Source organism: Triticum aestivum, chromosome 2B (assembly GCF_018294505.1).
Source record: "Triticum aestivum cultivar Chinese Spring chromosome 2B, IWGSC CS RefSeq v2.1, whole genome shotgun sequence".
In the NCBI taxonomy this organism is placed as follows: domain Eukaryota; kingdom Viridiplantae; phylum Streptophyta; class Magnoliopsida; order Poales; family Poaceae; genus Triticum; species Triticum aestivum.
In genome coordinates, this window is record NC_057798.1 from 712,117,593 (window position 1) to 712,140,744 (window position 23,152).

Genomic DNA, 23,152 nt, shown 5'->3' on the forward strand with positions numbered 1-23,152 from the left:
TCAGATTCATCTATTCAACCAACACAAAGTACTTCAAAGAGTGCCCCAAAGTTTCTACCGGAGAGTCAAGAACGTGTGCCAACCCCTATGCATAGGTTCATGGGCGGAACCCGCAAGTTGGTCACCAAAACATACATGAAGAGGCACATGATATCCCATTGTCAACATAGATAATCACGGCAAGACATACATCAAGTGTTCTCAAATCATTAAAGACTCAATCCGATAAGATAACTTCAAGAGGAAAACTCAATTCATTACAAGAGAGTAGAGGGGGAGAAACATCATAAGATCCAACTACAATAGCAAAGCTCGGGATACATCAAGATCGTGACATAGAGGGAACACGAGAGCTGTATGAAAATGATGTAACATGAAAGAATCATGTCTACTAAATAAAAAAATGAAATAAAACCTAAACGCAGCATATCTAGAAATAGCAAAAGGAGGAACGGTAAAAAGAGCAAAGCAAAAATGAGAGGTTATGTGGTGTGGTCATTACACTTTCAGCTCCTTCATGTGCTTGCTGTTGGACCTCGCATTTCCAAAGTGCTTGACAATATCGTACAGCTGGTTCTGATCCTTTGTGGCCTTGACTTCTGGCTCGTAATCATCCACGGATGGTGCGTGAACTACCCTATGCTGCCTCACAGATCCAGGGGTGGCACTTATAATGGTATCCTCAAATATCGTCTCAGCACGCACGTTGGAACTTGATTGCCCCTGACCTCATGAGGACCTCCTCTGCAATGCTGCCTCCTCAATCCTGCGGTAAGCTTCATCAAGTGACGGTGTAATCTCCTCGGGGGTGGCTGCAAGGATCAAAAAAGTGGGTTAGGATACCTGGAAAACAAAACAAATGTAGTGTGAAAAGAAAGGGTGCAACATATGAATTATAGGTACAAAAAGTAGGGAGTTTCCATGTGGAGGCAACTCCAGTTGCCATGTGTGGTGCATTGTAGTTGCCATGTGACAACAACTACAGTTGCCATGTTGTATCAACTCCAGTTGCCATGTGGTTGCCAAATGGAAAATGCAGCATGGCAACAAAAAATGTAGGTGTCATTATGTAGCAATCTAGTTGCCATGTCATCAGATAACAGTTGCCATCGCAAGTGTGAACCCAAAAAAAATGCTTGGGACAAAATTCAGACTAAAAAGATGTATACAAGAAAATGATCAACGCAGAAGAAATGTACCTTGCACAATTGGCTCTACGAACTTGACAGCCTTCCTGCCCTCGACCATTGGCTGCGCCATCATTGCGGCCATGCCTTCCAGGAAAGCAAAGGCAACTGGCGTAGGATCTTGCACCACTGGTTGATCTTGACTGATGCCAAGGCTAAAGCTCGGGGGGTGAAGGCCATTGGGTGCCTCTCCTTCCTACTGGCCGGACCACGAACAATTTGCGGGGCAGAATCCAAGGGTGAAAGATCAACAAACATTTCTGAATCGGCCACTGCAGAATCATCGGGCTTATTCGTAGGGCGGGGCGTGTTGTCAGCGGTATTGGTCGCCTCTTTCTTGACAATCTTCTTTTTTGGGATGTAGGGGACACCAACGTTGACTGGGAGCTTATAAGTGCGCAGATTTAAGCTGGGGTTCTCCACGGCGGGTAAAGACGCAGTCTGCTCCGGACGTTCACCTCCGTCAGTCGTGCCCGGCTTGCCACATGGGTCAGCTGTACTCCGGTCTTCTGGTTTCTCCATAACATTGCTTTTGGCAGGTGGTGGGAACAGTGTGGATGCAGGAACATAACCAGAGTCATCTTTGCTGCTCCTAGCTACAGCCGGTGCATTGGGTATGTCTGTTGATTGCTTGCGGGGGCTACGACGCCTAGGCGGAAGGCCAGCTCGCGAAACTGTCGCCTTAGCAACCTCTACACCACGAGGAGCTGGAGCTGTTGTGCCAAGACTCTCACATGTGGATGGCATATCATTATGAACTGTCGCCTCAGCCACTTCTGTCATGGACACAGAAGTGCCACCGCCCACGCGCTTGGAATCCATGTCAGATGAGCGGGAATCTTCCTTGCTTAGGTTGGTCTCGGGGGCGTCCACTTCAACACTTGCTGATCGGGTGGCATGGCTCACAGCAGCATCCTTCATTGCCAGCAGAGTGGGCAATATTTCAGTAGTCCTGGCTGATACCGACTCGTCACTCCCAGATGTACGGATGCCTGTTGTTTTAGCCTGCACATCTGCAACCGGCGGAGATGGTCTGCCGCTTGTGTCAGAGCTAGTGGGAACAGTTGACGGTGTATCAACAGTTTTGTCGACTGGCGCCTCATGAACATCTGAGTTGCCACCTGTCGACAACTTTGAATGAAGGCATTCGAGTGGGTCCCTAATGATATGATTGGTCGCGTGTGTAGTAGTCTTCTTCACCCTGCAAAGAAAAAGCACATGAAAAGTATTAAAAAATGAACAAAAAATATTTTCCATGGTAGCCATCTTAAAAACTGAAAAAAATGTGTGATGTGCCAGGGCTGCCATTTAAAAACTAGTTATGGGTGAGCACACAAGCCAATGAAAAGCTGTGTAGTTGCCATGTAGGTGGAATAAGAGTTGCCATATGGCATAGTTAGCAGTTGCCATGCAGAACAAGCAGGGGTTGCCATGGCAGCCATCTTGAAAAATGGAAAAAAATGTCTGATGTGCCAGGGCTGTAGTTTCAAAACTAGATATGGATGAGCACACAAGCCAATGGAAAAATGGTAGTTGCCATGTAGGTGCAATAAGAGTTGCCATTTGGCCTAGATAGCAGTTGCCATGCAAAAACAAGCAGGAGTTGCCATGCAGTTGAAAGAGAGAGTTCATTGGAAAAACAATAGTTGCCATGTGGGACTGATGGCATTAGCCCATGTGGCAAGCTGAACAGCTGCATTAAAAAGCAAAAATATAGCATTGTGGCAATGAAAGAACAGGGATAACCTACTTCTTGACTAGCTTCCTCAAGTCTGGCAACACGACAGGATCCCCGGTGTTGGACGTCGTCGTACGAGGAGATGACCTGGTGGAAGGGGTGTCACCAGCAATGGAGGCACCCTTGTTCAATCGAGCAGAAACACGGGTTGGCGTTGGTGCTTGTTTCTTCGTAACTACTCGTCCACCAGCTGTCACCGCACTGCACATATAAGAAAGTGGCAAAAAAGGTGAAGTGTAAGACATGAAAATCATTGCCACGCTTAGCAAAAGAAATGCAAAAAGGGGTCAGTTTGTTAAAAAAGATAGGCAAAACAAAACACTAAAATAGAAGTTGAACCTCCTCCTAGCAGCTACAGGATCGGTCCTAGACCTCTTGCCAGGAGAGCCCTGCCCAACATCCTCTGGAGCCCTCCCCCTCTTTGATGGCGACACCCCCTTGCCTCTCGCAGCTGTATGTTCTTTGACTTTCTCCGGTGAGGGGACATCTGTTGCAGCCTTTCCCTTCTTACCACCTTCACGAACTTCAACATGTTAATCATCGTCGGTGTCGCGCTGCACGTTCTCCATGTCATCGTCATCGTCCTTGTTGAGAGCAGCATCTCCATCTAGTTCATCTTCTATGTCAGGGAGCTCCTAGGAACTGTTGTAGTCGTACCGGCCACGGCAACCAGTTGGCCGATGTGTCCGTTCTACAACAAATGTAGTGAACTGCCTCACAACCGCGTCTCTGTCAGAGCCATTGAGGGACGTCCAACCTTGAACCAACTTCCCGAGCAAGCCAGTCATTCCGGATGCAAACTATCCAATTATATGCTCGACAGGTGCCCTCGCCTGTGCACGAAACAAGAAGCAGCAGTAACCAACCATATTAGAGTCACGTGCACAAGATCAAAATAAACCAAAGCAACCATAGATATATATCCTTGATTACCTCAGTAGGACAAGACGGAGCTGAGTGCACGTCCATCCACTTTCCAAAGTTTTGAGGCCCACCAAACATGATGTAGTCTATAGCATGCTTGGCCATCAACTGGAAATAACCAAAAAACATCTAGGATGTGAGAGAGAAAATAATGAACACAAACTAACAGTTCATGTATTACAAAAAGGAGAGGAATAGAATAGGAGTTTCAGCATGGATGACAGAGTTTCCATGTGGCGTGAGCATGGATACCATGTGCAGACAGACATGGCTAACAAGGTAGTCATCTCTTGTTAGCCACAGACGGTCGCCATATGAGAATTTTTTCATATGTTGTGCAGCAACAAAATTGAAAGAATGCCGTGTAAAGAAAGAAACCAGAACTAACCCGCAGTTTCCCATATTCCGTATTAGTTACCATGTCTGCAGCAAGCACCGCCTTGACGGCATCGTAAGTCCATGCAGAAACAACAAACTTGTGTGTAGGCGGCGGGCCTCCTGTCCCAGTGAAGTCCACGGTGGACAGATCAAGGCAGTCGACGTACATGAGCTAATGTACAACAATTTCAAAAGGAAAAAAATATCAGTTGCCATCATGGTATGTTGCAAAAACAAGCTAATGTATGTTCCTTCAATCATCAAGTTGAATGGCATGAAAAAGAAAGAAAAAGTTGCCATCTATTTGTGCTAGTTGCCATCATGGTGTGCTGGCAGTTGCCATCTTGTTATGACGTTAGTTGCCACAATGTCACCATCATGGTTGCCATGCATAATCAAGGTGTTAAGAGTGTTTTGCAAAAAGGACTAGTTAAAAAATACCATTAAATGGAGTTGACAACCCTTCTGGTACATCTTGTTTGAGAATGCATCATGCAGGAAGTCCGCAATGAACTTACACCAATTCATGTTCTTCACATCTTTTAGTTTCTCCTGCACGACACAGATTTCAGGACAAGAAGTTGCCGCATCAGAAATCAAATGAAAAAACATCAAAAATAACTGGCAGTGACTAGATTACACATGACATCGTAGCCAAAAGATTGAAAGAAAATAAAGGAGTAGAGATAGATCATTCACCAGGATGGGGAAGCATTTGTTGCTTGGGCGAAGAGAAGTGGTCGGCGCAAAAACAGCTGAGATCAGGTACATGAGTAGCTTCATCTTAAAAACCTCACCATGGGTTGTCATGGCATCCAGCGAATTTGCCAGGAATGTCATGTTCGGCATCGATGCCATCCCAGGAAACAAACGGGCAAACAACGTTTCCTCAATCTTATTATTGACCTCATACGGGACTTTGATTTCTCCGCGGGGCACGCCCAAAGTGCAAAACATGGATTCCTCGTCCAACGGCAGTCTTCCACGTCCCGGAATCACAAATTTCCTCGAGGCGGGGTCGTAAATCTCACCAAGCCAGTCGCATACAGGGTTCACAAGATTCTTGCACCGAACATCCATCAGAGCCTGCATACCCATCTCAGCAGCAGCTCCCTTCTGCTCGTCGGTAAATCCCTCGGTCAATGTAGTCAGGCGTTCCTGTGAAGCCCTATTGCAATTACGTTTCTTCTTCTGCAAAACAGACAAGTGATCATTTGTTGCCATGTTTTCACTATTATGAAAATTTAGTTCCTAACAGACGATTGTAAACTCAATGTGACATTCAAACATATGGGGGGGGAGGAGGAGGGGGTGGACAGTTACCTCATCACCGTCTTTTGTCCATCCAGTTGCACGATTCTGCTGCGGTGCATCCATGAAATCATCATCATCGTCTTGATGATCGCCGCGAGCCATTCTGCTGAGGTAAGAACAAGCCAAAATGTGAGGGTGAAAAAGAAAGTATGAAGTAAGCAGTTGCCACCTAACAGAATGTACTTGCCACATGGGCTCAATTGAAAGTGGCAAATAGTGAAGGCAATATCATATGAACACACGCACCCCCTATGATTGTCAAACCATAAATGTGGCAACTAAACACATTGGTTTCATTTTAAAAATGTACTTAAAACAAAAATGTTGAAGTTGCCATGTTAGTACAAGATAGTCGAAGAAAGGCACAAATCTTCCACTGCACAAGCATATAATGTGGAAACTCACACCCTGTCCTCATACAAAAATGAGTTGCCATGTGTTCAAAGGCAAAATGTGCTAGGTTGAAATTGCCATGTTAAAATGCAAAAAATTCAAAAAAGAGGCAGTTGCCACCTAACAGAATGTACTTGCCAGATGGGCTCAATTGAAAGTGGCAAATAGTTCTTCCACTGCACAAACATATAATGTGGCAACGCACACCCTATCCTCATACAAAAATGAGTTGCCATGTGTTCAAAGGCAAAATGTGCTAGGTTCAAATTGCCATGTTAAAATGCAAAACAATTCAAAAAGGAGTTGACGACATCTACTGAACAACCTTTAATGGCAATTCACACACTGACCTCATATTAAAAATGAGTTGCCTTTTTAATACAGCCAAAAATGTTCAGATATCACAAGTCAATGTGGCAAAACACAAAATTGGGTCTGTAATACGGTGAAGTTGCCACATTATCTTGCCTACATCAGGGCAACAGCCATAGTGTGTTCACAGAATACTTGCCACATGGAAAGCATACTTGTGGCAACTGACACAGTTGATCAGGAAATTAGTTGCCATCGAGTGCACGTAGTTGCTGAAACTGCCATGACTACCTATTTACTACACTTTATCATGCCTACAACATGGCAACAGCCATAACATGTGCACAAAATTAGTTGCCACATGGGAACATATTTGTGGCAACTATCACATTTAATCAGGAAATTAGTTGCCATACAATGCAGATAGTTACTGAAACTACCATGTCTGCCTTCATACTGCACTTTGAAAAATAACAACCTAGATCTAGGGTTCATTGGCAACTATCATAACCTGAAATTCATCAACAAAAATCTTCCTTCACTGATCACAAATAGCATTTCGATACAAAACATAACAAGTGGATAGAAAAACGCCAGCTCAATCCCAAGGCAGAACCAGGATGTGGCTGCGGACAGGCCGAACCACACCGGCATGACCACCACCACGACGGCGACAAAACTACCCAATGCCAACGAAAACGGCAAGCACAAAGACTCCACCGCAGGGAATTTAAGAGTGGGATGGAGCATTACCTTCAACCTGCAGGCGCTCTGGCGAAGACGCTTTGGTCCGACGAGTCCCACCGACGGCCACGAATGCCGTCGACTCTTCTGCCTCCACCGTCGCCTTCTCCTCTCGCCTTCTCTTCCAATCGACTGAACTGCTGGGTGGGTTGTGCGAGTAATTAAGTGGGGAGTAAATGGAACCGTGAGGGGAGGGGGGGGGGCAAGTGCGCGACGTGGTTGACGGCAACCGCAGTCGGGTGTGGCATGTGGCCGCAATGCAGTTCCACCGCACGCCCCCGAGTGGCAACCGTTGACCGCGGGGAGGCAACCGGCGTGTGGGCGAACTCTCTCACACCACACACACATGACTTGTCCTACGCGGCACACAAAATCAGCCAAAACGTGCCAAGATTCGTGCAGAAACTGTTGAACGGCGATGGCGGCATGTGGTTGAGTTGGCTAACGCCCACACATGTGGGCGGTAGTGTTTTCGAAATTTGTTTGGTATTGGTGGGTTAAGAGGGGACGCTGAGATATTGGTACGAATTATTGTTCAAATTCATTGATGTGGGGTCTGTTTGTCGTGGCCATTGTCTAGTTGAGATGGTTTTTCTACTAGTACATTGGGAAAATGTTCTGTTTCATTTTTGTAGTGTCGGATTTACTATGTTTTGCTTCTTATAACCACACAGAAGATTTGTTCAAGTTGGTTACATTAGGATTGCAGCAAATTAGGCTGATGGGCTTTGCATTGTCCAGGAATTCATTCATTTATTTTTTGAATAAAAGGGGTTTCCCCCCGCTTCATTTTCATTCAAATGAGGCAATGAAGCCAAAAACTACACTGTTGGCAGCACTCGGGCTCAAGCGAAAATTACAATGCCTCTCTACACTTTCCTCTCGCCCGCCAGATTCTTCATCTCTAGGAAATCCTCAGGAGTTTTCTTCTTGCCCGATCAAGGAGTAAGAGACATCTCCACAGTAGCACCGATTGGTTATCCATGCACAGAGTTTTCCAATGATGAATCATGGCACTCACACGTCCCAACAGATTTTGAATACTTGTCCACACCGTACCCTGGAAACAAATATCATTTCGCATCGTCCATAAGCTCCAGATAACAGCAACACGGGCTATATTGACCACAGATTTCTTATTGTCATTACACCATAGATCAGCCAATTCTAACATACTAAAGGGAATTTGAAAGTCGAAACCTAGGATACTACGATATATCATCGTCCAGGAACTCATTCATACATATACTGCGATAATGTAATGGCTGAAGCCTAGGATAAATCATCTCAACCTAAAGTTTTGGACTTTGTCCTGAACTGTAATCAGCACTGTTCCCAGAGTATATGGTCTTGGTTTTGTTCCTTCCTAATTTGATGTTCTATCAGCCCCATTAGGAAGTGTAACCGGACCGCGAGTCCGTGATTGTCTGGTTGTCATCTTTAAAATTTAAGGGCCTCTGGGTCACAGTGGAGTTTCTAGAGGCGCTTTTTATTTGGTAATGGAGGAGGATAGAGAGTGGATTATTACCGAATGAAGAGCTTTTTTTCTTTGCCTTGTAGAGTTCAGTTTTGCAACCTCATATCATTGTAATCTCTTGATAATTAAATGTTTAGATTGTTGATCTGGAAGACACCATGGAGTTATTTATGGAGCTTCAAGTCATCGGAGACCGAGCAGTAAAAAAGCTTGCATTTTCACATATTGTACACAGCATCAGAAGGATGAATCAGAAGCACAAGAATGAAGCCAAGAATCGCAAACTGCAAGGCATCCTTTTTAAATTAGTACAGGTTTGCAACATCTTACACTTGGTTTGATAAGAACTATTGCACTTAACATTGTAGCTGGTATGCATACACTTAAATTTGTGGGAAACGCCGTACCCGGTTTAGGGCGACAGTTGGATGTTATATAGGCAGGGGCGCGACTCCCTGATAGCATACATGTTGTTGAGATTGAGACTTGAGATACAAGGGATAAGCTACTTGAAGTACAAGGGATAAGTTGGAGAAGGAATATTGTTACAGAGAATAACTACCTAGCCTATCTACGGTTGCAAACCAGATTACCTAGCCGCACCACCTTGACCCATAGTAACGTTGTTTAACACCCTCCCTTAATCACAACTTGGTCAAGTTGAGATTAGGCTTGAACTCCTCAAAACTTCTTGTGGGCAATGCTTTTGTGAAGCGATCTGCAACTCAGGTAGCACCCAGGTTGTCACACCATAAATATGGGACCTTAGTGTGCTTCACACCCAGCTCTCTCAACATGGACTGGACCCAGATAATCTCTGCAGTAGCATTTGCTAGTGCTTTATACTCAGCTTCAGTACTAGATCGTGATACAGTAGCCTGTTTCTTTGCACACCATGATATTATATTTGGTCCAAAGAAAACTGCAAATCCAGCAGTAGAGCATCTGTCATCTATACACCCTGCCTGATTAGAGTCCGAAAAAGCACTGACAAGAGTTGATCAAGATTTGCTGAATATAAGACCAAGACTCATAGTATTTTTCACATATCTCACTATTCGTTTGGTAGCAGTCCAATGAACTATGGTGGGTGCATGAAGAAATCAGCATAATTTGTTAACAGCAAAGGATATATCTGGCCTTGTTAAGGTGAGGTACTGAAGTGCTCCTACTAGACTTCTGTATCTAGTACTATCCTCTGTTCAAGAGATCTCCCTCTTCAAGTGACAATTTTTCTATGCTAGATAAAGTGGTTGAGGAGGGTTTACACCCTTGCAAGCCAACTCTCCTTACCAAATCAGTAGCATACTGTTCCTGAGAGAGATGAAGACCATCTTTTTTTTACCTCAATCCCTAGGAAAAAATGTAAGTCTCCCAAATCTTTAAGAGCAAACTCAGCACTTAGGTCCTTTAACAATCCCGTCACTGCTTCATTAGATGAACTTGTGACAATAATATCATCAACATAGATAAGCACAAATATAGATGTTTTCAACTTATTGTAGATGAATAGAGATGTATCAGACTTAGACGGAACAAAACCAAGTGCTTGCAATTTCTGACTGAGACGAGAGTACCATGCCCTGGGAGCTTGCTTCAGTCCATATAGAGCTTTGTCAAGCTTACACACATGGAAGGGTTTATCCTTGTTCTCAAAACCATGAGGTTGTTTCATGTATACTTCCTCTTCCAGAACACCATGAAGGAACGCATTCTACACATCTAGTTGTTTGAGACTCCATCCCCTGGAAACAGCAATAGACAACACAAGATGAATAGTAACAACTTTAACTACAGGACTAAAAGTGTCCTCATAGTCTATACCATACTGCTGTTTGAAGCCTTTTGCAACAAGTCTCGCTTTATAGAGATCTATGGTTCCATCAAACTTTCTTTTGATCCTATAAACCCAATTGCAATCAATCAAATTTTTACCTTGTTGTGGAGAAACCATATGCCACGTATTATTTTTCTGAAGTGCCATATATTCCTCTTCCATGGCCTTTTTCCAGCTTGTATCACTGAGGGCTTCATCAAGAGTACTGGGTTCACCTGTGGTACACGCTAAACAAAAATTGGTTATCTGTTTATAATTAACTGGTTGAATTACTCCCTTCTGTAGCTGTGTACGGGGTTGAACAGACGAAGTAATGTTGTTGGCGAGCGCAGAAGATCCAGCATCTGGACCCAGCAATCCCGAGGCAGATCCCCCTGGCGCTCCTGACGCGCTAGCCGCTGTATCAGTGGGATCTTCTATGGCGATGGGCGGCGCTAGAGCTGTGGAAGTGGGCGCAGAAGATCCAGGCCGCGCTAATGGCACATGCCTGACCGGATTGACCTCGGATCTCACGCCTGTCGTCGGCTGGGGCGAATCCGCGCCAGATCTCGCGCCCGACTGCTGGCGGCGTATGTAGTGGTGGGGTCCGCCCGCGGGCTAGCGGGCCGGAGGCTCCTGCCGCGTGGTCTTCGAGGATTGGCGCGGGCCGGACGCCGCATCTGGCCCAGTTGAGGCAAGCCGCGTGGCCGCTGCTGGATTGCTGTCACTGCACCTGGCAGGCGACAGGGGATCTGGTGCGCTGTCGCCATGCTGGGGCACGGATCCCGTGACAGACTTGCTACCACGCTGTTGGAGCGCCGATGCCGATGAAGATTTGTCCCCCTCCGTGTGACACATAAAATGTGAAGCGTTTGGGGTGATATCTTCACCGTTTTCCGTGATTCCTTCATCATTTTCTGCACCATTTTCATCTGCATCATCACAAGACTCAAGTGCATGGTTATGAGGATTAGTCAACATGTGATCATTACAGTTATTTCCCCCTTGATCAAGACCGGTAAGACTAGATGGTAGAAGGAGAATTTCTTGGCAAAGTAGGGCACCAGCAAGAAGGGCAAAGCCAAATTCGACAATGTGTATGTGTTTGCGTTCAGCAGACCCATTCTGTTGATGGGCATGCAGACAAGACACATAATGAGAAATGCCAAGTTTTTGGAAAAAAGAGTTGAGCTTCTCGTATTCGCCACCCCAATCAGATTGGAGGGCTATGATTTTGGTGTCAAATTTTCTTTCAACTAAAGCTTGGAAATTGAGAAAAACTTGGCATACATTGGATCTTTTCTTATGAAGATAGATCCAGGTAAATTTGCTATAGTCGTCAATGAAACTCACATAATATGTATGTCTACCAACAAAGAAGGGAACGGGTCCCCACACATCAGAAAAAAGTAAGCTGCAAAGGCTTGGTAGAAATACTTGTAGAAATAGGATAAGGCAACTGATGACTTTTAGCTCTTTGGCAGGAATCACAAATTGTTTCAACATCACGCTCTCCAACATATGGGAGCTTATTATGGGAGCTTATTGTTCCTAAGCAAACGCTCAACTAAAGAAAAAGATGCATGTCCTAATCGATCATGCCACCGTGTTGATGAGACTTTGGTGGCACTAAAAACTTGTTTATTGAGTCTTCTAATCTCCGAAATCAATGGGTAAAGCCCGCGAACACATCTACCTCGATATAGCACCTTCCTCGTGGCCCGATCCTTGATCAAAAAGAAGGGGTGAAATTCAAGAAAGACATGATTATCAATGACAATGCAATGAATGGAAAGAAGACTTTTGGAAGCACTAGGAACATGCAAAAAATTTCTGAGATGAATTTTTCTATGAGGGGTTTTAATAATAGAGTGACCAATGTGACCAATCTTCATACCTTCTCCACTAGCGGTGTGGATGTGATCTTGGCCACGGTACTTCTCGCGCATGGTCACTTTTTCCAACTCGCCGGTGATGTGGTTTGTGGCTCCGCTGTCGACGTACCAGTTCGTGTCAACACCATATGAGGCTTCAGCCACCCCGGCCACCTTTTCATCTTGGGACGATGCATCATAATCATCCTCAAATTGGTACCAACAATCTTTTGCTGAGTGTCCCAGCTTGCCATAGATTTGGCACCGAACAATGTCCGGGCGTGATTTGTTGCTGTTGGAGGAGCTGGTGCGCCGACCCCTTATTGTTGGTGGAGGAGGGCCGGCCGTTGCCGCGCGCGTTGCCTTTCTGGCCACTGCTGTTGCCCCCACCAGGGCCCTTGCCGTTGTTGCAAGGAGGTCCATGGCAACGAGAGCCACCACCGCCGCGGCCGCGTGTGGCAATGTTCGCCGAAGACTTGAAGCCGCCGCCGGTCCCTACCCCTTGGAACAAAGCCACCCTTTGATCAAAGTTACTCATCTGAGTGACCGGGATGGTGTGGGCGTCAAGGGTAGAGACCAACGGCTGGTAGTCCATGTCGAGGCCATTGAGGATGTCGGAGATCAGCTCGTCATCCTTTAGTGGTCGCCCTGCCACTGCAAGCTCGTCGGCGAGGGAGTGCATGTGCGCAAAGAACGTGGCCACCGATTGTGTTCCCTTCTACGCGTTCGTGAGGGCAGCACGGATGTTGTTGATGTGGGACAGCGAGGTTGACGAGAACATCCTCGCCAACGCCGTCCAGAGCTCATGTGCGTGGGTGATCGCGGTCACCTGTACGAGCACTTCTTTGGACAGATTATTCAGAAGATAACCCAGTACCTGTTGGTCTTCCCTGATCCAAAGTTGATGTAGAAGATTTGGGATGGTCTTCTTCTTGCCATCCTTGTCCTTGGAGACATGACCTTGGATGGCTCCGACATGCTCCCGTCCACGTACCCGAAGAAACCAGTACCGCGGAGTTGTGACGTGATTTGGGTACGCCACAGGATGTAGTTGGTGCGAGTGAGGCGCTCGCTGACTTGGCCGGAGAGGGTAGGGTTGGAGGCGCTGGAGGAAGCCATGACAGGAGGTTTCGGTGGAGGAAAGAAAACCTAGATGTGATGGAAGAGTTAGGCTCTGATTACCATGTGGGAAACGTCGTACCCGGTTCAGGGTGACGGTTGCATGTTATATAGGCAGTGGCGCGACTCCCTGATAGGCTTGATAGCATACAGGTTGTTGATATTGAGACTTCAGATACAAGGGATAAGCTACTTGGAGTACAAGGGATAAGCTGGAGAAGGAATATTGTTACAGAGAATAACTACCTAGCCTATCTTATGGTTGCAAACTAGATTACCTAGCCGCACCACCTTTGAAAGAAGAGAAGATTGGAAGTGTATGCAATTGTGCAGGGACGCGTGCGTGTTATATAGAGGGAACAAAGTACAATGGCGCAGGTTGTTGTGTGGCTTGACCTCTCATCCAAGTCTATACAAGATAAGGATCTCCAACTACAACAACCTGCCTAGATTACAACTCACGCACGCATGTTTACACCATCGTGACATATGTCACGCTACACAACTACAACTATATCATTTAACACCCCCCCTCAATCTAAACGTGTCAAGGTTGAGATTGTTCTTGAAAGCTTGTAGTTGTCGAACCTGCAATGGTTTTGTAAATCCATCTGCCACTTGATCTCCTGTTGGAATGAATCTGACCTCCAACAATTTCCTAGCAACTCTTTCTCTGACAAAGTGAAAATCAATTTCTATGTGTTTCGTCCTTGCATGAAACACTGGATTGGCAGAGAGATACGTTGCTCCAAGATTATCACACCATAAGTAAGAGGTGTGTGACCTCTTTACTTCTAGTTCATCCAGTAAAGTTTCCATCCACATTACCTCAGCTGTTGCATTAGCTAGAGACTTATACTCAGCTTCAGTGCTAGAACGAGAGACTGTTGCTTGTTTCTTTGCATTCCATGATATAAGATTGGACCCAAAGAAAACAGCAAAACCACCAATAGACCTTCTGTCATCAGGACATCCTGCCCAATCTGCATCAGAGAAGGCACTTACAGTAGTTGAGGGTGACTTACATATTTTGAGTCCTGTACTAGCAATATCTCAATATCCTTTTTACAGCTGTCCAATGTAGAGAAGTGGGTGAGTGCAAAAATTGACAGACCTTGTTGACTGAGAAAGAAATATCTGGCCGTGTCAAGGTTAAGTACTGGAGTGCACCAACAACACTCCTATATTTAGTTCCTTCCTCTGCACTCAACAGTTCTCCTTCATGCAACGACAGTTTTTCTGTTGTGGATAAAGGTGTACTGGATGGTTTACAATCTTTCATACCTACCCGCTTGAGTATATCCTTGGCATATTTTTCTTGAGTCAACAGTATACCATCCTGTATCTTGTTTACTTCAATGCCAAGGAAATAGTGCAATTCTCCCAAGTCTTTGAGAGCAAAGTCATTTTTCAAATTTTTAAGCAAGGCTGAGGTAAATTCTTGAGAGGAACTAGCAACAATTATATCATCTACAGAAACAAGCATACAAATGGTCACCTTTCCTTTCTTGAAGAAGAACAAAGAAGTATCTCCCTTTGAAGGTCTGAACCCAAGCTATTGCAGGTTTGTGCTTAGTCTTGAGTACCAAGCTCTAGATGCCTGTTTCAGACCATACAATGCTTTGTCTAATCTGCACACATGCTGTGGCTTGGTGGCATTCACAAAACTAGGTGGCTGCTTCATATAGACCTCTTCCTCGAGAACGTCGTGTAGAAACGCATTCTGTACATCCAATTGGCGAAGGCTCCAACCTCTAGAGACAACAATAGACAAAACAAGTCTGATAGCAGCTGCTTTAACAACAGGACTAAACGTGTCCTCATAATCAATACCATAACGTTGTTTAAAACCTTTAGCAACTAATCTAGCCTTGTATCTATCTATAGTGCCATCTGAGTTTCTTTTAATTTTGTACACCCACTTGCAGTCTATTACATTTCTTCCTTGTCTAGATGGAACTAAATGCCAGGTTTGATTTTTCATAAGTGCATCATACTCAACTTCCATAGCATGTTTCCAATTTTTATTGCCTAGAGCTTCTGCTAGATCTCGTGGTTCTGTAGCAGTAGCAGCAAAGTTCACAAATCTGAAATTCTTGTCATACCTGGCCGTGCCATCCTTTATAACCAATGGTTTAAAAACACCTCTTTGTGACCGCGTACTTGGACGTGCAGGAATAGTGGCCGCAGACAATCCTGGTGCTGCAGAGGATCTTGCTCCTCGTACCGGCAGATCTGTCAGAGGATCCCCCTCGGCTGCCGCGTGATCGGGCGTGGGATTGCGCGGGGGATCAGGCTGTCGTGTGGGCGACACACGCCCTAGAGACCGCGGGCCAGCGCCATCAATGCGCAGTGGTCCAGGCGCGGGAGATCCAGCCGAGGGACGACAACTGGCACTGGGGACCACGCCACAGTCCGGTGCGCCCGACCACCCAGCAGACGCGGGCCGCGTGTCGTACGCAGAGGGGCTGCCCATGCGCGGAGGAGGCAGATCCTCCTGGGAGTCTGCGCGCATGATTGGGGCGCCAGATCCTGCGCCGCTGGATCTCTCGGGATCGGCAGCGGCAGGTGAATCCATCTCGTGTCCCGCGCCGGTTCCCTTTGGCGTGATATGGAGCATAAAATCACGCTGTGTAACAGCATTTTCTGCATCATTTTTGTTGCCTGTTTCTGCACAAGGACGGTCAGGGTCAGTAGCACTATTAATCGCATGATCACCAACACATTCGCCCCCGTGATCAGTAGGATTTAAGAGCTCCGGTGGAAGTAAGAGAATTTCGGCGCGAAGACGAGCACCCGCATTAGGATGCAAGTCAGAAAAGGGAAAACATGTTTCATCGAAAACTACATCACGAGATATGTAGACTCGTCCAGTAGGAATATCCAGACATTTGTAGCCTTTATGAAGGTTACTATACCCAAGGAAGGTGCATTGTTTGGAACGGAATTGGAGCTTATGTGTGTTATACGGCCGAAGATTAGGCCAGCAAGCACATCCGAAAATACGGAGAGATGAGTAGTTTGGGGTTTCACCAAATAGTTTGGTGAGAGGTGTCTCAAGGTTTATGACTTTGCTTGGCATCCTATTGATGAGATAGGTAGCTGTAATGAAGGCTTCATCCCAAAATTTTAAGGGCATGGAAGCTTGAGCAAGTAAAGACAAACCAACTTCAACTATATGACGGTGTTTCCGTTCGGCCGAGCCATTTTGTTGATGGGCATGCGGACATGAAACGTGGTGAGAAATACCAATTTTTGTGAAGGAGTTCAACTTGACATACTCCCCCCCCCAGTCGGTTTGAAGGGCAAGGATCTTTCGATCAAACTGTCTTTCAACAAGTTTTTGAAAGTCATGAAATTTTTGAAAGACTTCAGACTTATGTTTTATAAGATAGATCCATGTGAACTTACTGAAATCATCAATGAAACTAACGTAGTATTTCTTTCTTCCTACGGTTTCAATGGTAGGACCCCAAACATCAGAGAAAATAAGTTCCAAAGGAAATTTTGATTCACTCATAGATTGAGGATAAGGCAGCTGGTGACTTTTGCCCTTTTGGCAGGCGTCACATACAAGTTTATTTTCATTACTACTAGCACACGGGAGTTTATTTTCACTAATGATCTTCCTAACAAGGATGGAAGATGGATGACCAAAACATCGGTGCCACCAATCCGAAGATGGTTTGGTGACACTTAGCACTTGCTTCTTGATGTTTGTCCCGACGTGCTTGACAGGATAGAGGCCTCTCCAACCCCTGCCTCGAAGTAGAACCCTCCTCGTTTCCAGATCCTTGACAAGAAAAAAATGAGGGTGAATTTCAACAAAGGTGTCATTATCAAGGGCAAGTTTGCTTGCTGAGATTAGACTTTTGTTGGCCTCCAAAACATGAAGAACATTGTTGAGATATAGATTACGATCTGGGGTTGAAATAGTTGTGTGACCAATGTGATCAATAGCCATACCTGACCCATTGGCTGCATGAATTTGGTCGTTGCCGGTGTACCTCTCCCGGATGGTGAGCTTCTCCAGATCGCCGGTGATGTGGTCGGTGGCACCACTGTCCATGTACCAGTTGGTGTCCACCCCATACTGCGGTGCAGTCATATTCGCCGAGCGCTCTTCTCCTCCTTGATAGGCGGAGTCATAGCGCTTCCAGCACTTCCACGCTGGATGACCCACCTTGCCGCAGATCTGGCATGTCGGCTTGGTGGTGGGATTGTTGTTGTAGTTCCCACCCCCACCGCTACCGCCGCCACGGTTGGGCGGCCTGGAGGAGTTGCCGCGGCCGCGATCACCGCCGCCGCCTTGCCTGCCGCGGCCACGGTCACCACTGCCGCCGCCGCCGTTTCTGTTGTTGGAGCGCCCATGTCCAACTGCGTTTGCAGACGACTGGGAGGACCCGCCACGAAGATTCATGCGGGTCTTGAAGCTCAGGAGCTGCGAGTACAACTCCGGGACTTTGACTGGCTCGACCCGAGAGCACATGGCTGACACGACGGGGTCGAACTCCTCATCTAGTCCAGCTAGGATGTGGGACACCACGTCCTCTTCATCCACCTTCTTTCCTGAAGCAACGAGTTCATCACAGAGAGTTCTAACCTTACCAACATACTCAGTGATCGTGGAGTTTCCCTTCTGAAGATTGGCGAGGGCGATCCTGACGTTGACGGTTTGTGCTCGGGTTTGCGATGTCAGCATCCCCTGCACAGTATTCCACAGCTCCGCTGCGGTGTGGCAAGTCGCCACTTGGACGGCCATCTCGCGCGGCAGCGTGGTCAGCAGGTACGAGAACACCTGCTGATCGCGTGCATACCACACGCCGAACTCCGGGTTGGGGCCCTGGGACTTGGTCTTCCCATCGGCGCTGGTGACCTCAATGGTCGTGGGCGGCACCTCCTGCTCGACGTCGAGGAACGACGCCATCCGCGCTCCCCGGATGGCCGAGAGCACGGTGGCGCGCCACAGCGGCTCGTTCCCTCTCGTGAGCTTCTCTGTTGCAATGTGTGCAAACGACGACGAGGGGAAGGAGTTCATGGAGGAGCTTGCCATGGATGAGTTTGAGGTAGGCTCTGATACCATGAAAGAAGAGAAGATTGGAAGCATATGCAATTGTGCAGGGACGCGTGCGTGTTATATAGAGGGAACAAAGTACAATGGCGCAGGTTGTTGTGTGGCTTGACCCCTCATCCAAGTCTATACAAGATAAGGATCTCCAACTACAACAACCTGCCTAGATTACAACTCACGCACGCAAGTTTACACCATCGTGACATATGTCATGCTACACAACTACAACTATATCATTTAACAACCTTGACCCATAGTAACGTTGTTTAACAGAGACCATTTCCCACCTTATCTGATTATTATGTCCTGTTTCTCAGGGCGAGGAAGAGTCGAGAGCAAAGAGGGCTTTCACTATCCTATGTGATCTTCACCGTCGAAGGGTCTGGTTTGATGACCGCACAGCAAATGCTATATGCGATGCTTGTTTCCATCCTTCTTCGAGGTGCATTTTTGTAAGGAAATGTAGGTGTCTGCTGTTGGTTGCTTCCCATCTAAACAAGTGTATTCTACATGCAGGCTTATGACAGCTGCTATTTCATTGCTCATTGGGTATGAAAATGTTGAGCAAGAGGATGATAGTGATGCCAGCAGTGAAGATGATGTTTACAAGGTGATTTGGATGTTTCTGCATATTCCGAAAAAAGGGTTTCCCCCCGCTTTATATTATAAAGCAAACATGTTTCTGCATATTGGCGCTCTATTGATACGTAGTATTTTAAGATCTTATGGTTTCATTTGTCTCTTCTGATGCACTGTGTCTTTTCTTTATTTATTTCTGCAGTCAAATCACAAGGGTACCTCTGCTAGTAAGAAAAAGAAGAAAGCTAAATTGGAGCGTGTAGTTCGTAGTATGAAAAGGCAACAACGTAAATCCAATGAGGACACTGGCTCCAATTACTATTCGCCCCTTACGTATTTAAACGATCCCCAGGTAGAGCAACATCATAATTTTTCAAGCTGTTGTCATTGTCACAATAAAATGAGATGCCACATCCACTTCTTGCTACTGATGAGATAATCTTCTATTATGCTGAAACTCCTTTTGGGGCTCTTACAGGGTTTTGCAGAGAAACTCTTCTGTCGGCTACAGAAATGCAATGAACGATTTGAGGTTGGTCTTATTATTCCTATATCTAATATTCCTTCATGCTGCTGTACTGTTCTTTTGTATGTAGACACGGTTTACTCAGTTACACAGTGACCATTATCTACTATGCAAATATGTTTACTCATACTTCATGATGAACGTATTATATCAATTTGGTGTCATAGATGTCTGTAATTTCTTATGTTGATGGTCAATCTTTGAAAGTTCGCTGACACAGATTCTAACATTACTTGTATTATGACATGAGTAAGAACAACTCTCAAAGTAGGAGAATACGGACTCAAATCTCAATTATTAAATTGTGTACAGCAAGATCGGTTGGTCAGCTCACTAGGCGGTTAAAGGGTAATCTACATGGGTAATAATTATTAGAAGTGTTCTCCGAAACCAAAAAAGGTTGCTTTAGATGATTGGTGTGAGGCTGTGAGCTAGTTTTCATCCAATGGTTAAGATTGTTAGATCCCGTTCTTCTGATTATTCGGCTTGTTCTGACTTGATATGCTATCATATCAACCTTTTCCACATTTAGTATGCGATTGCATGCTCTTCTGTAGCATAGGTTTCTGCCACTTTTTTTAGTAAACACAAACCATACAGTATAAAGGAAAACCATTGCATGTGCAGGCAAGGATGATGATGTTGAAGGTCATAGCAAGGACTATTGGGCTGCATCACTTGGTTTTGTTGAACTTTTATCCATATCTTCAAAGACATTTTCAAGTATGTTACTTAACTGAGAGTATGCCTAGCTTGCATCAGCCTTTGAAAAATTGCTTGTTTTATTCTATGCTGATATGGTCATAATATTTTCACCCTTATGCAATGCAGCCTCATCAACGTGATGTGACCACTCTACTTGCTGCAGCAGTACAGGCTTGCCATGAGATGGTTAGACACTGCACTTTTCCTCTGTATTTGTAGCCAATGACGTCGCTTCTCTGGATATTCTTGAAATACAACAAAATTAATTTGTCTCGATTGCAGGTGCCTCCTGATGCTGTTGATCGTTCCCGTCCGGAGGTTTGCATGACTCGCTTATTCATCTTTTGTAATGTGTGTTTTCCTGACTAACATGAGCATATGTGTACCTAACTCACTCCTTTTAGGCTATTGCTGTTGGCCTGAATGTTGTGAGAGAGATCTGCATGCGAATTCCATTGGTACTTAACTTGCTCTTCTCTGACATCTCAATTAGTGCATTTACATGGTTTGCAGTGCTACCTTAAATCACGACCTAGAATCATTATGCTGGTCATGTTGCATATGTTTGCTACCTTATACCCTTGGGAACACGTATGATTATACTATTGTGGTAGTTAAATCATAAATTTTGTTTGTAGACTTGTGGATGGTAGACTGAAAAGATTGTGATAGTTGTGTAACTCCCAAGTTTTAAGCATAACTAAATGAAGATGTATAAATTTGGCTATACTTGACCATGCTTAGTTTATTTTGTTTTTGTACTATTCTACCATTATTGTCGATCTGATGTTTGTGAAGTTTCATTGATGCTGTTCTTTTTATGCATGTAAAATACACATGCAGTCTTGCATACCTTGTGTCCTAGTGCTCTATGGATTCTAGAATGCACAGGAAGATAATCTTGGTTCGTTTACTCACCTAAGTTTCCTTGATGCTTTCTCTAAATCTGCAGATGATGAATGAGGATCTACTCCAAGACCTTGTTCTATATAGAAGTCCCACGAGAAAGCTGTTTCTATTGCCGCTCGCTCACCTATCACATTATTCAGGGAGGTCAGATATTTTCTTGCAGATTCTGTGTCTGTTTTGGCATTTACAGTTTTGTTTCACTTAGCTAAACATACTTTTGTTCTGAATTCAGATCTGTCCTTCATTGTTAGTCAAGAAAGATCGTGGCCGTCCTATTGATCCAACTACTCGGCCAAAAGCATTTGGAGAAACCACTATTGCTAGTGATGTGCCTGGAGCTGAGTTGCTAGATGAAGAGATGTCACCAGGAGGGGGTTCAGACGATGAGTCTGATGCTTTTGATTCTGATGAAGAGTAAGTGTTGCCATCTGCGAGTGGTACCCAACAAAGTTTGGAGAGTTTATCAAACAAGCTTGATGCCAGTGAAGATCATGAAGATGAAAGTATCTGGGGAATGAAGACTCGGACCAGGAGGTTGAAGACAGTGATGAGGAGGATAAATCAAAGGGTAGCGGTTCCAAGGTGCAGAAGAGAAAGTTAAGTGATTATATTGGACAACTTGATGCTGCAGATGCAAGCCTTCGAGATCTGAAGAAGTTAGCAGGAGCTAAGAAGGCTGAAGCCTCAACAGATGAAGCTGGCAGAATTTTCGGCGACGAAGATTTTAAGCGCATAAAAGAGCTCAAGGTATGAATTTCGCATATCTTCTCCACTTCTGTTTTACATTCATCCATTGTGTTTCAAGCTTAGAGTACCCACTGTTGTTCAAAATTAAAATTGCTGTTAAGCGAACATTTTACTGAAAGTGTATGAGTTTCAGGCAAAGAAAGCAGCAAAGTTGGCTTTGGTTCAACATGGGCTCAGCAAGGGTGACACAAGATCAGCGGCCTTCAAACTTCCTTCTACTGATGAGCTTAGCTTGAAGCGGGTTGATCCATCGCAGCTCGCGGTATCCTCTCGCTCCCCGCACACAAAGTCGCATACATTTTATCTATATAAACTATTCTTCCCCACCCACCGCATGCGCAAAAGCACATACGCTTGACCTATATAAACTATTTATGCAGGCTCACGTCAAGAGAAAGATGACAAAGGAGGAAAGATTAGAGATGGTGAAAGCTGGAAGGGAGGATAGAGGAAAATACCAAGCAAGAGCAGCTATTAAACAGAAAAAGGTAACCCGAGAACCTTATTTCCTTATTTTACCCTGGGCTACATGTTCGTGGCTTGTGACAATGTGATCTCGTGCCATTTGAGATACGTTATCGATGTCTTAGTTTTCTCTTCTGGGGATTTTGTTGATCTTCTGTTCCTTGTCTGATCACTTTCTTTTTGGTGTGTGTTAGACGGGTGGCTCGCAATAAGCAGAAACAGCATTTCTTTTTGGTGTGTGTTAGACGGGTGGCTCGCAATAAGCAGAAACAGCATTTCTTTTTGGTGTGTGTTAGACGGGTGGCTCGCAATAAGCAGAAACAGCATTTCTTTTTGGTGTGTGTTAGACGGGTGGCTCGCAATAAGCAGAAACAGCACCAGAAGAGGATGCCTCTGGCGGCAAAGAGAGCAAAGGCAGCGCGTTCTCGCCAGGAGAAGAAGACCAAAGCGAAGCACTCAGGAAATCAGTTCAGGGGACGGAAGGCCTGGAAATAATGAGCGCTCGTGTTTGCTTCTTTACAATTGGTGCCCGGAAATTTTGACTGTCTTAAGGGTATTGTGTCTGATATGTTTACATATGACATGCAGTTTACAGCAAGGCCGTTTATTATTGTTATTTTATTTTTTGGGAAAGAATATTGCCTGTAGTTTCTTCTCGTTGGAGGATTTAGCCAACGAATTCTTGAACGTTTTTGCTCGATGAGTCCTCTGAATCCCGCTAAAAGAACGGGCCTAAAAATTTACTAACCTCTGTTGACGTTTTTGTAGTTCAGTTTGAACTGCAAAAACGTCTTATATTTATGAACAGAGGGAATACATTACATAGTACCGGTATATTTGAACCGAACATGACATGCACGAGGGGAATAACATG

At 45.2% G+C, this 23,152-nt stretch overlaps 2 pseudogenes; one reads left to right on the forward strand and one right to left on the reverse strand.

Moving 5' to 3' along the window:
- The window catches only part of LOC123039463 (protein SDA1 homolog), a 37,590-nt pseudogene extending 14,817 nt beyond the window's left edge, over positions 1–22,773 (forward strand).
- Positions 17,702–17,840, reverse strand: LOC123047848 (uncharacterized; annotated as a pseudogene).
- Positions 22,774–23,152: the final 379 nt, after the last annotated feature.